The sequence below is a fragment of the Notamacropus eugenii genome, chromosome 2, assembly GCF_028372415.1.
Source record: "Notamacropus eugenii isolate mMacEug1 chromosome 2, mMacEug1.pri_v2, whole genome shotgun sequence".
Lineage (NCBI taxonomy): Eukaryota > Metazoa > Chordata > Mammalia > Diprotodontia > Macropodidae > Notamacropus > Notamacropus eugenii.
In genome coordinates this window covers 338098738-338112770 of record NC_092873.1, presented here as the reverse complement: position 1 = coordinate 338112770, position 14033 = coordinate 338098738, and the positions used below count along the sequence as shown (strand labels likewise).

The 14033-nt window shown below is 41.4% G+C and overlaps 1 protein-coding gene across 6 annotated transcripts in view; it reads left to right on the top strand.

Annotated features, from left to right (window-relative positions):
• Positions 1 to 217: 217 nt before the first annotated feature.
• Positions 218 to 14033, top strand: part of SLC39A11 (solute carrier family 39 member 11) — a 515419-nt gene continuing 501603 nt past the window's right edge. The window contains exon 1 of one of the 6 annotated variants that reach the window (XM_072645551.1): positions 218 to 429. The gene's annotated coding sequence lies outside the window, so the exon portion shown is untranslated. The other 5 variants (XM_072645556.1, XM_072645548.1, XM_072645550.1 and 2 more) reach the window with 5 other exon arrangements.

Here is a 14033-nt window from a genome sequence, read left to right as displayed (position 1 = left end):
TGTCTTCTCTCTCTTTTTTTACCCTTCTTCTCAGATCTGCTTCCCAGCTACAAGGACCTCAAACTGAGCAGTTGCCAGGTCTGTCCCCTAGCAGGGAGGTGGCAGGCTTTCTCCCCTTCCCTTCTCAAGCTTGCCTCTGAGCAGTCAGGACCTTGGTAATAAAGGTTTCTGGTCTGTTTCCGGTCATGTCAGTTACAGGTTCCCTCCCTCCCCCTTACCCCCTCCTCTGTCCCCTGGAGGAAAACCAGCCTACTTGGCAAGGATCCTGATGAAAGTATAAGAAGGTGGAACCTAAAGAAGAAAAAAAGCCCACCTAGGGGAGAGCTACCCCAAGCATCCACTCACTCAGAGGTCTGGGAATTGGGTCCCTTCTCCTGGTTGGGCTCCCTACTGGTACAACCCCACCAATCAAGATCCCACTGGCTTCAGGTAAAATCCTAGATGGAACAGAGGAGTTCAGTGGTGTTGGGTTTTTATGCTTTAGATCTTGCCTCAGACAATCTGTACATCCCTGGGCAAGTCACTTAACCATGCCTCAGTTTCCCCATCATTTTACATGAGATTAGATTCCATGGTCTTTAAGGCCCCTTTAGCTCTGCATCTGTTATCCAATGATCCTACTTGGTCTTTTCCTCTAGCACTCTTTTTAATTCCCAGAGGTTTGTTTTCGTTTTACAATTCCTCGGAGCTATCCTATCATTGGGATATATCCTCTCTGAACAATAGATGTTTAATAACTTTATAGCTGGCATACTATTTTTTCCCCTTACTTAATTCTCAACAACCCTGTGAAATAGGTCCTATGGGTATCAAGTTCATGTTACAGATGAGGAAAATGAGGCACAGAGAAGCTTAATGACTTGCCCTTTTTCACAGAGTTTGCACATGTCAAATGTAGGATTTGAACTTTGGGCTATCTTGACTCTGGATCTTCCATTTTTTCCATTATACTCTGAAAAGGTTGAGAGCCAATTATATAGTTTCATGTATTGTCATTTCCTGTATGGATCACAGACACATTTAGTCAATTCTACTTTTTAAGAAGTTTTTTTTTTTCCCAGTGAATTTTTGTGCCTCTTTTTCCATTTGGCAATTCTGCTTTTCATGCAGTCTTCCCTTCATCAGTTTTTGTTGTACCTATAACCATTTGGCCTACTCTATTTTTTAAGTTGTTATTTTCTTCAGTATTTTTTTAGGTGTCTTCTTTTCCAAGTTGTTGCCTTTTTTTCCCATGATTTTCTTGCATCACTCTCATTTTCTTCCCAATTTTTCCCAATTTCCCACTCTTTTATTTGATCTTCAAAATCAAATTTTTTGAGCTCTTCCATGAACTGTAAGTTTTCAATTCTTCCATGGTGGTATGAGCTAAGAAGAGACATGTTTATTACTCTTCTGGCCTGTGCTCTGGTCTGTGAGTGACTACAAACATTCTTTTCTGACCTGGAATTGTGAGGAGGGTGCTAACTCAACTGGAGCCACAAGTTTTGGTGTGCTAGTGCTTTTCCTGGTACTGGTACTGCCACCCAGGACTTTGATCTGAATCTGAGTAAAGACAGAGCAACAGAGTCCTGCCCCCAATGCCAGCAAAGAGACCACTGTAATTTCCTTCTAATCAGTTGTTCAATCCCCTTACTATCTGTGTGCTGAGAGTTCTGGAAGCAGCAGCTGCTTCTGCAGATCAGTGGCTCCCAATCCCTGCTCCTGGTTTGCTAGGGCTGGGTCTATGCTGGCCACTCTCACTCAGGTGTGACAGACCTTTACTGCCAATCTTCTGACTTTTCTTTGGGTGGAAGATTATTACATCCTTTACTTTTGCAGGTTCTTCTACTCCAGGAATTGTTTTATGGCATTATTTAAAGGTGTTCAGAGGGTTTTAGGGGAGAGCTCAGGCGAGTTGCTGCCTTTTCTCCACCGTCTTGGCCCATAATCTTAGCAGTAATGTATTTATGGTGAAGTGGGAATGAAGGACCACTTACATTGTGGAAAGCCTTTGGAAAAGCATCTCCATATGGCTTCTCCATTGCTGGAGTTTAGTTAAGTACTTGTAATAATGACTAAATCAGCATGGCTGCTGTAATTTTCTAGCCCCATGGCATTAGTGAGAACACATAATGAGATGAGAATTAACTCTGTGCTGTATTTTGACACATGTACTTTTGGAATGACTACTTAGTTGATTAATTTCTTATAAGGGGAGAACATTAAATGTTACATTATGTACTGATGAAGAAGGAATGCTCTTTGAAGTGAATCTTAGAATTCTTCAGTGTGATTTTCCTTAAATGTTGAGTCAAAGTTTCCTTTATTGTTGTTGCTAAGAATGCATCCCCAAAGTGACAAGGAAAGTATTTTCAAAAAATGTGATTCAATAAGACTGACATTTGTTTTAAGCACAGTTTTTAAGGAGGAGTTATATAGAAGATGGGGTCAATCAATAGACTGTCATCAGTCTATTGAACTCAGCTGAATCTGAAAGAAACACTCTTTATCAGAATTAAGTATTTATTATCTCATTTTTCTTTAAATAAGTGTGTGCATTAGGGTGGTGTTTTATTATCTCCAATTTACAGAGGGGGCCAATAAGATTAAGAGATTTGTCTGAAATTAGAGCATATCAATTCATCCTAATGTGATGATTAAAAATTTTCAGGAGACAGTTTCTGTGTGATTTGTAAACAATTTTATTAATTATTGATAGCAGATAATTTAAAAATTGAGAACAATTGACCCTTGTGGAAGCCAAAAGACCTCCTCTGGAGAAACATTGGTGTTTAAATACCCTTGGAGACTGTGTGTTCCTGACAGGTAGTAATCAATTCTGATTGGTTAACAACTAATAGGAGCATTGACATTATAATAAGAGGTAGGCCTATTTTAATGAGGTGCTGGGGTACATGACCTTGATTATGTGACTCTCACTTATTTCTACCCAGACTACTCCCAGCCTCAAACAATCTAGAGAAAGGATTTACATACCACCCCTCCCCACCCACCCAAGCCTGACTAGAACAAAATAGGCTGGAATTTGCCTAGATTAAATTCTTTTTACTCTTTAATCAGGACTAATCTTCCCCACTTGGGTGGGGTCTGAAAAGTTTAAGGAGAAAGTTAATCCAATCTCATTATCAGTAATGTCCTTCAGACATTGTTTTAATAACCTACAAGGAGCTGATTTCTGAATGTGGAAATAGAAAGGGACAATACCTTAGTCCTAATTCAATATTAATATGAGAGAATTTCTCTCTCCAAGAAATGAAGGGAAGGAATGGAAGAACAGAAGGGAAGGGTGGATGAACATAGCCAGCAAAGGGAGAAAGAAAAAGGGAATCTAGAAGAGAGAGGAAAGATTTGTTGGCAAATGGCATTCAGAAAAAGAGACTCCTCATGCTCCCTAGGAGAGGCAGGCCACCCTAGAGGGGTGTCTTCACACCCAAGACAGAGAAAGAGCCCGTCACAAATGTTTAGTCAGAGTAAGCCTTTGTGATTCTGCTAGTAATGCCTTCAGTGACTGTTGAGATCTACTATTATGACAATTTAACACTTAGGGTTCACTTGAAGCCTGCATAGTTGTTGTTCTAGGGCAGGGTACTCCAATGGTTGAAGCTTGGGATTGGAATGCAGTGAGACACTCATGGACCATAAAATATTTAATGAAAGTTTACTCAACCATAAAAGGGAGCAATAAAGATGTAAACGACTTAGGAAAACTGAGACATCCTTCCACTTAGGTTCCTGTCACAGTGAGAAAGCCCAGTCAGAGAGGTTATGGTGAATGCTTGGTGATGGGAATTCCACCAAGTTGGAAGAACTCTCAATTCCTTATAAGTTGAGGTAATTTACATCTCAAGTACTAGGAAGTCATGCCAAGCTTTAGACCTCTGGACCAGTCAAATCCTTATTGTGCCCTCTTTACCCCTTTAAAGAGAAACCAGCTCATCCAATGTAAAATAGACATGGCTGCTGACACCATTTTTGTTAGCTCTGATATAGATCTCCTCTAGTGTCTCACTCCCCTCCTTCTTCCCATCTAGGAGGACTGTGGAGTCATTTAGGAGAGACAAGTATCAATATGAAGGGGAGGTCTGGAGGAAGGAATGAGCAGTGTGAATGAAATATTTAATAGGAAAAAATGGTTTTCTAATTTCTTAGTTTTCTTCCCTCCCTTTAATATCCTGGCTCCTTATCAGTCAGTGAGCATTTTTTTAAGTATCTACTGTGTATCAGGCACTGAGGATACAAGTACAATGAATGAAAGAATCTCTTATTATTCCCTAGGAGTTTATGGGGGAGGCAACAAGTACATATAAAAAAAATGTACAACATAAATACAAAGTGAATAAATACAAATAAATACAAAAATATAAATACTAAGTGAATACATACAAATATGTACAAAATAGTTAAACACAAGGTTGTTTGTGAAGTACCAGCTGGGAGGATCAGGCAAGGTTACATGCAAGAGATGTTGCTTGAGCTGCATTAAAGTAAGAGAGGGACCCTTTGAGGGGAAGGTCAGACGAGAAGGCCAGTTTGGCTGGCTGTTAGGTGTTAAATCCAGGGAGACTCTAAACATAGATTGGAGCCAGGTTGGGTAGGACTTTAAAAGCTAAACAGACTAATGTATATTTTATCCTAGAGGCAATAGGAAGCCACTGGAGTTGTTTAAATAGAGAAATCACATGGTCAAATCTATGCATAAGGAAAATTACTTTTACAGAAATGGGTAGGATGAGCAAGAGTGAAAAGCAACCTGAGACAGGGAAACCAATTAGGAGGCTATTGCAATAATGTAGGTGAAGGATAATAAAGACTTGAACTAAGCTGATAGTGATATGAATCTATGGAGGTAGAAATGGCAAGATTTGGCAACTGGACATGTAGCGGGAGGGAGAATATGGAGTCCAGAGTAATGTCGAGATCACAAATCTGAGACAATGGAGAACTGGAACACCTTTGACAGAAAGAGGGAAATTTGGATGGAGTAGGTTTTTTTGGGAAAAAACATTCATTCCAGTTTAGATATGTTGAGTTTAGGTCTCTGGGATGTCTAATTGGAAAGGTCCGATAGGCAACTGGTGATGTGGGAACCTAGGGGCAAGACTGGGGCTGTATAAATAGATCTAGGAGTCATCTGCATAGAGATAATAATTAAACCCATAGGTAAAACCTGGAAGAATCCCCACAGTATGAGAAAGGAAGTGTGAAGACAATAGGGTATTAGTGGGGTTTTTTTTTTTTTTGAGAGATGAGTTTTTTGGAATGGGTTAGGGTGGATGAGTAAGGGGCTATATGTGGATTTTTACATCCCTTCCTCATCTTCATGTGATTTTCACCTGCTGTGACACTTGATCCTGATTTTACAGGAGAGGATGCTGCCTTCTAGGTATACTAGCTAATGGAAGAGAAGAATTACAGGATCAAATATTGAAATTTGGAAGGAATTTTTAAAGATCATTTTTAATCCAGCCCACTTCGTTAACAAAGAAGGAAACTGAGGCCCAGAGAAGGAAGTGACTTACTTAAAGGCCTGAGGCTGAAAATGTATTCAAACCCAATTCCTCCAACTCCAAATTCAGGAATCTTTCCGTGATAACATTCTGAGTTTCCCAAAATGAGTCAGTTTGACACCAATTTTTGAACACTGGGTTGTTGAATTCCATTATTTCTGATTTTTCCTTGTCTAGTCTGGTCCATTGATCTACTTTTTATTTTTTAACTGGTAATAGATGTTTTTAATGATTGCTACTTTATAATGTAGTTTGAGATCTGGAAGTGCTAGCTCTTCTTCATTCTTGCTATTTTTCAGTATTTCCCTTGTCATACACGTTTCTTGCACTTTTTTGTCTCAGTTGTTTAATTTTATATATCTTTGTGCTTTTTCACCTACGTGGTTTATTTCCACGGTGACATTTTAAATCCTGTTTTAAATTTTGTCTCATTTTATGTGTTAGTCTGTCTTACTTTGCTTCCAATGGGATTTCACCTCCCTACTCTGGAAATTTATTTTAGTTTGTCTCGTCTCTTCTGTACTTTACAGCTATTATTTATGTTATTTTGAATGTGTATTACATGGTTTGTATTTTTTGGAAGCACAGATTTTATTATTTTTTTCTCATTATCCACTATAATTTTTACAATTTTTATTTAAGGCAAGTTACTGCTCTTATTTCCAATTTCATTTTTAACTTGAAGGATGTTTTTTTCGGCCTCTTACAAACAGTCTTTTCCCCCCAAATCTATCTGCTGTCAACATGAAAGTACTATAATACAAAATGTTTTATTGATGCTGTTAATTGATGTATTTTGTTGATGAGGCCTAAGGATATCTGGTTATGAGCAGGATTTTACTCATATATGCTATTTGCATTGCTATTTGCTGTATGTTAGTGCATGAAAAAAAGTTATTGATATTGTTTTTCATGATCTTTAGTTTATTTCTGTAGCACTGATATTACTTTGCATGTTTGTTAATTGTATATGCATTTGTACTGCTTCTATCTAACTTTGTTCATTGTGTTATTATGGTACAGTGATACAAGTTCATACTTACAGTCAATATTACTTATTTTGCTGAACTTGGAGCAGGCAGTCTCTGAAGTAATTTAAATTAATGTTTCATAGCAGGTGGGGTGGCATACTCCTGTAATTCCTGTTACAGGAAAAATTGAGTCTGGTGGATCTGATTTGGCTTGGGAATTCTGAGCTGTGGTTGTGTCCCAAATAAGTTTAGAATTAATATGGTGAGCTTCTGGGATGAGGGGTGGGGAGGGGAGGCTTGAGATGGGACATCAGGTAATCCAAGGAAGGCCAAATAGGCCCAGGTTGGAAAAGGAGCAGGTAAAAGCTCCCATGCTGATCAGAGTGGCATATGATCTGTGAATGGCCCCTAACCCTAAATTTAGCCCGGGAGATGGAGAGACCCAACTCTAAATAAATGAACAAACAAGTGAGTAAATAAATAAACAAAAAATTAAGTGAATATTGCATTACAGATATTGAAAGTCATAAAGGCCTCCAAATAGTAGGAGTGAGGAGCTAGGTAGTACAGTGGATAGAGCACCAGGCCTGGAGCCAGGAAGACATATCTTCTTGAGTTCAAATCTGACTTCAGACACTTACAAGCTGTGTTTCCCTGGGCAAGTCACTTAACCTTGTCTGCCTTAGTTTCCTCATCTGTAAAATGAACTGGAGAAGGAAAAGGCAAGCCATTCCAAATGGAGTCAGGAAGAGTAGGATGCTGCTAAAATGACTAAAAAACAACATTAGGAGTAGACAGACTACAACACTAAAGATGTTATAAAAATGCTGCAAAAGAATGTGGAAGGCTTGTTTGGAGGATTGTAGAATCATATTTAGGAACATATTACTAGGTGAGGTGACTTAGGAAGTCCTCTGTGAATTATCTGACCTATTTGATTATTCTAATATTCTTGTACTAACAGTAGGAGATAGTACTTGGGAATGAAACCACAGGTCACCCTCTAAGGAGAAGCAGTTGTTTAAAAAGAAGGAGCTCTCCTAAACAAGGGCAGCTTTGCCACATAGATTTTGAGAGTTATTATTGAGAGTTACATTTTAAAAAAATATTATTTTATATTCCCCCAGTTACATGTAAAGACAATTTTCACATTCTTTTAAAAAGATTTTTGAATTCCAAATTTTCTCTTTCCCTCCCCTCTCCTCACAGTAAGCAATTTGATATAGCTTATACAGATTCGATCATGTAAAACATAGTACCATATTAGTCAGGTTGTAAAAGAAACACAGACCCAAAGGGTGGAAAACCATGAAAAAAAATACAGAAAGTGAAAAATAGTATAATTTAATCTATATTCATACTCCATCAGTTCTTTCTCTGGAGGCAGATAGCATTTTTCATCAAGTCCTTTGGAATAATCTTGGATCACTGTATTACTAAGAATAGCTAAGTTATTCACAGTTGATCATCTTACAAGTTGCTGTGACTTGCACAAAGTTTCCTGGTTCTGCTTATTTCACTTTGCATCAGTTCTTCAGTCATTCTCCAACTGATGGGCAGCCCCTCAGTTTCCAGTTCTTAGCTACCACAAAAAAGAGTTTGCGCAGGTGAAGATGCTGAGGTGGGAAGATTGAGGATAGAAGAGATTTGGAAGAGCTGCTGTGGCGAGTAGGCTCAAAAATCAATTTCGTGGTTGTTCAGTCATGTCCAACTCTTTGTGCCCCATGTGGGGTTTGCTTGGCTGAGATAGTGGAATGGGATTGCCATTGCCTTCTCCAGTTCATTTTCAGATGAGGAAACTGAGGCAGACAGGGTTAAGTAAGACTTGCCTAGGGTCACACATCTAATGAGTGAGGCCAGACTGGAACTCAAGATGAGTGAACTTCCCTAGAAGTTAAAGAGTAAAAGGGGTGCCCTACTCATCCAGAGAACTGTTGAAAGGAGATAACATTGCTTTGTAGGATATCCAGTCAGCACAGTTGCATGGCTTTTTCAACTTGGGTCAATAGCAAGTGAGTGGGAGTGGAAGAGGCTGTCAGTGAGAGTAATCCAGGGTTGAGATTTGGCCAGACTTGAGTGGCAATTAGACCAGAGAGCAAGGGATTTGAGAGTGGAAGATGGCACAGAGTTGAAATGGTTTAATAAAGGTTAAAGATTGAGAATGGAGGAGGGTGTAGACCAAGCAGAACCTGGGAAAATACTAAGGGATGAAAAGATTGGAGGCCACTCACAGATAAAGCACAATTTTTCTACCCCCATTCCCAACCCAAAAATTTAGGGACATGGTACCTTTTTATTCTTTAAAAGGACTTAATACTTGGCGGTGGTAGGAGGGGTGAGGGGAGGGTGAGGGTGAGGGTGAGAGAGAATGAGACAGAGAGACATTTGGCTATCCTTTTAAATAGTCTAATGGTCTATTTAGTCCTGTGGTTTTTCACTAAAAATACACTCTTTTTAAAAAAGATTTAATTGATATTTTTTGTTTTTACATTGCCTTCATTTCCAAATATATCCCTTCTCATCCTCCCCAGAGAGTCATCTCTTGTAACAAAGAACAAAGAAGAAAGGGGAAAAAAGCAGTTTTGTGAAACTAACATCGACCATGGCTGACAGTGTATGCATTGTTCCATGTCCATAGAACCCCCTTCTGCAAAGAAGGGAGGAGGACAAATTTCCCATCTTTGGCCAGATTTTAGTCATAAAATATCATTTCAATTATCTTTCCCAATGAAGAGGAGAAACTGGTACAGATAATTCATACTGTCAACCAACAGGTATTTTCTTAATTCCTTATGACATGATCTACATTGTCTAGGTACTGAGAGGAATAAATAATGGTTCCTGCCTTAATGAAGTTTATAATCCAGTTTAGGATATGAAAGAGAAACAGGTGTGGGTTGAACTAGATGATTTCTGAGTGTTCTGTCTGAATTTAGATTTTATGATCTAGGAATTATAGCTCCAATGAACAGTATAAGCATTTACGTTGTGCCAGGAATTGTGTTAAATACTGGAGATACAAATACAAAAGAGAAACAGTTCCTTGCTTTCAAGAAGCTCATGTTCTTTAAAAAAGAAATCATATTTTTATTAATACCTTTTGGACCTCGCAACCTAATAGGAGGAGACAACATATAGATATACTATGTGATAGCTAGGGAAGGGTATTTTGTTCTGAAAAGTCACAGGGATTGTGAATGAAGCCGGAGAGCAGGTGATTTGTTATTTCCTTTCTAGAAATAATGGTGGTGTTGATTTGATTGCTATTCTGAAAGCCAGAGGTAGAAAGGGGTAAGTAGGTTTGAATGAAGCATGGTTGGGCACTTAGCTAGATATGTGGGCTATGTGAATTGCTCAACCATCAGGCTAGCCTAACCCTTGGTTGGACCTGTGCTCTAAAGCTGAGTGGCTAGGTCATACTTGCCTACTATTTTGAATTATGTGATTTTTTACCTTTTCTTATCCCACTTGAAGCAGATGAGATGAGGTTGAACACCATGGAATATGGTAGGAATTAAGGCCCAATGGTTCTTAACCCTATCTGTTTCATAGATGTTTCTAACAATAGGGTGAAGATTGTGAACCTTTTCTGTTTTTAAATGCATAAAATAAAATATATGGTCTTACAAAGGAAAACAACTATATTGAAAATATGCTATTGAAATAGTAAAACATTAAATTGAAGGACCTCAGGTTAAGAACCACTGCTAGAGGGTGCGCCTGAGTTCATTAAGCTAAATCAAGATGAAAAGAAATTGACCTTTTGGGATTACTTCCCCTCCCTGCAGCTGTAATGGTGGTGAGAGACAAGTTAATTCCAATGGGCCAGTGCTCTTTCCATGTTGGATCACATGGATCCTGGGAAATTACCTTAGGAACTCAGACTTAGCCTTGATGGGATGGACTCTCTAGGCCCATCTTTATTGTTTGATATTTCATTCAGGTCAACAGTAGGATATCAGTAGAGGCAGCAAAGGATTGTGAAATTTGGATAGGATCTGGAGCCAAGCACCTGAGTACAAATATTGGTCCAATGACTTATCAATTTTATGACTTTGAGTAAGTTATCTCACCTCTCTGGGCCTCTATTTCCTTATCTGTTCAAATGAAGAGATGGCTTCTCTCCAGAGTTCTTTCCAATTCTATGTAACAGTAAGCACCCCAACATACACAGGGGGGCCTGCTATCACAGGTTCTTTGATCTGCTTCTCCAAAAGGAAAGGCAACTTTTGAGGCATTAACAATCACTTTAACAAGCACAGATATCAGAGAAAATCAAAATCAAAATTTCAGAGAAATTGAAAATCAACAGACAGTGTTTCCAAATGCCTGACCATTAACATACATACATCTTTACCGGAGAGGGAAGCACCAACATCTGGGTTTTCAAAGCTGGGGGTGGCTTTTTAGTGGTTTCCCAGAATCTCATCAGGCACACAAACCTTCCAAAAACTAAGCCCCAAAGTAAAACCTCACCCTTAGTGTATTTATATACCTTTCAGAGCCAGAGGGCATAACCCTCTGACCCCCCCCCTCCCCCATGCCTCAATCGAAAAAAACAAAAGGTACTTGGAACCCTGCTACAAAACAACTCCCATAATCAAGCTTCCTTCAAAGTGCAGGCCCATCAATGGGTGGGGAAGATCCTCCTTAATCATATTATTCAGAGGCATTATACTTCTTGGTATAAACCAAAACAACAAAAGATGCTACTTTGCTTGGCCTCACACTCTAAAGCCTTGATTCTGGTTTTTATAATTAAGTGCACAAGGACTGAGAGTAGAGGGAAAGGGGCAAAGGTAGGCTTTAGTGGAGGGCTTGGCAATCTGAGATGAACATTTGCTGCAGGTAAACTACAGCAACTAGTTCCCACTTGAGTGATTTATAAATTAGCTGTATAATGATGAATATACTTGTCAGAGGGAGTTAATGAGATTCAGTGGGAAACTCTCCTGGGAGGCCTGACACCTGTTATTCAGCTTTCTTGTGTCAACCTTGACAGGAACAAGAGGAAGATAAACTGTTTCCTATTCAGGTAGTAGATCTGCCTGATTGGAAACTGATGTAACTTGCTAGTTTAATTACCCTAGTGAGATCATTATCATAATATATAGTGCATGTGCCAGGTGTCAGTTAGTACCATGGATTTAGTACCCATTTTGGTTGGTCTTCCTTTCTTAAGTCTCTCCCCTCTCCAATTCTTCCTTCATTCAGTTGTCAAATTATTTTCCTAAAGTACAGGCTCCATATTATTCCAGGATCAAATATGAAATCCTCTCTTTGACTTTTAAAACCTTTAATAACCTGGTCCCCTCCCACATCTCCCATTTACTTATACCTTTCTTTCCTCCATGTACCCAGCTATCAAGGGACACTGGCCTCTTTGCTGTTTCTCAGACACTACAAGTCATGCTATCTCCTTTCTCTGGGCACTTCCTTCCTTCCTTTCTATCTTTCTGTCTTAATTCCTTTTTTTTCCTTTTTGTCTGTCTGTCTGTCTTGGAAAGCAAGGCAATTGGAGTTAAGTGACTTGCCCAAGGTCATACAGCTAGTAAGTGTCAAGTGTCTGAGGCCGGATTTGAACTCGGATGCTCTTGCTTCCAGGGCCCCTGCTCTATTCACTGGGCCACTTAGCTGCTCCACTCTGGGCATTTTCCCTGGCTGTCCCCCATGCCTGGGGACTCTCTACCTCTTGGCTTCCTTCAGCTCCCACCTAAAGTCTCCCTTCCTCATGCCCTTTCCAGTCCTCAGTGCCTTCCCCCTGAACCTGTTTATCCTGTATTATCTTTTATATGTAATTGGCTATATATCATCTGCTCCATAAGAGTGCAAGCTCCCGGGGAGCAGAATCGTCTCTTGCCTTTCTTACTGTCACCAGCAATTAGTGGTAGTTGACAGTTGATAGTTCGCAGCAAGTGAAACCCCTCATTTGTAACGTTCTTCCTTCTTTCCCTCTCTCCCCCTTCCTTTTTTTCTTTCTCTGTATAGGGTCGGTTATATTACTTCATAGACCAGAGCACATGTCTCAACGTCCTCTGCAGAAATTCCACTAATGTGGGTTTTTTTTTAATTTTTAAAAGCCCTATTGGTACCTTTCGGTTTATCACCATCATTCTCCCCACCCCATTCCACCTGCACTGAAACTTCCTTTATGGTCGAAAAAGCAAAATGGACAGAAGTGCCTCTTGGGACAGCCTCTGCAGTGTTCCGAACCACAGCCCTTCCTCCGCTTACAGAAGGGACGTTTCAGTGTCCACACTGCAGGATCCAGACTGGTCAGGGCGGTCAGTCTGAGTTCAGCCGCCTTTAATTCTTGTTTTAGCATCACGGAGGGATCACAGGCTGGGAGGGCATCGGGTCCTTCTCGTTCTGCAGACGCGTAGCTGAGGTCCAGGGTGACCTGCTCCCGGAACACAGGAAGAAGAATTTGGACTGGTTTTGCCCATTTTGCTTTAATTCACTCTCTAACAGTTCACTCTCTCTCTCTGAATCTCTCCTGTTCCATGATAATCCCATAGCACTCGGTCCTTCTCCCGTCGTGGGCACCCACTTTGTTTCAGACTCTTGCCCCCTAAAACAAGAGCCTCAACCGCTTGGGTGAATGCGGAGCCTTTCTGTCTTTGGGGCACATGCCTAGCAGCGGCCCCGCTGTTCAAAGGACCCGCCCGCGGGGAGGACGATTTAGCTTTTCCATGATTGGCTGCCGCGCTAGAACACCACGCCTTCCGAGGGGGCTCCGGCTTCTCGCAGCTGCGGCTCGCGGGGCTCTCCGTTTCGCCCGCCCCACCCGCTTTTCACCTCCCCGAGGATGTGAACCAAAGCATCGATTCCCGGGACCGGATCCGCCAATAGCAGCAGGGCGGGGCGGGGCCGGGAGGCTTGGAGAGACACGTGTACAGGCAGCCAGGGCGGAAGTGACCGCGGGAGCCGGGGCCGAGCCGGCGCTGCCGCCGCCGCTGCTGCTGCAGCCGGGCTTGCCTTATGGAAGTGGCTTGGGGGCTTGAGAGGGGCACCTTAGTAAGTTGTCTTTTCTCTCGTTCCGCCCCTCTTTTTGCCCATCGGGGCCCAGGGCAAGGCCCGGGGAGAAGAGGAGAAGCGTCCGGGGCTCCCGAGAGCCCGGAAGGGCTGTCATTGCGGAGCGCGGCGGCTGGAGAGCAGCCTGAGACTGACAGGTGTGTGCTAGAGGAGCGGGGCCGGGGCAGCTCCTGCCGTGCCGCCCCCTCCCAGGCTAACTGCCCCGCGGGCCGGCCGCGCCGTGGCCCGGACGCTCTCCATCCATTGCCCCGCCGAGGCTGCGTGACCCCGCTGACCCCTCCGGGTGCTCCGGACCCCTGTGGTGTTGGGGGATTTTTTTCTTCCGTGCATTTACTCAGATCCGACTCATCTGACCCGATTTTCCTTGTTTGGAATAGGAAGTGAGTTGTTGCTCCAAGGGCTCAAGAGCGCAAGTCATTTATGGGGAGATAATGCTAATAATAATGAGGAGGAGGAGGAGGAAATAATAATATTGACAGTAATAAATAGCTACCATTTGTGTGGCACGCTGAGATTTGTA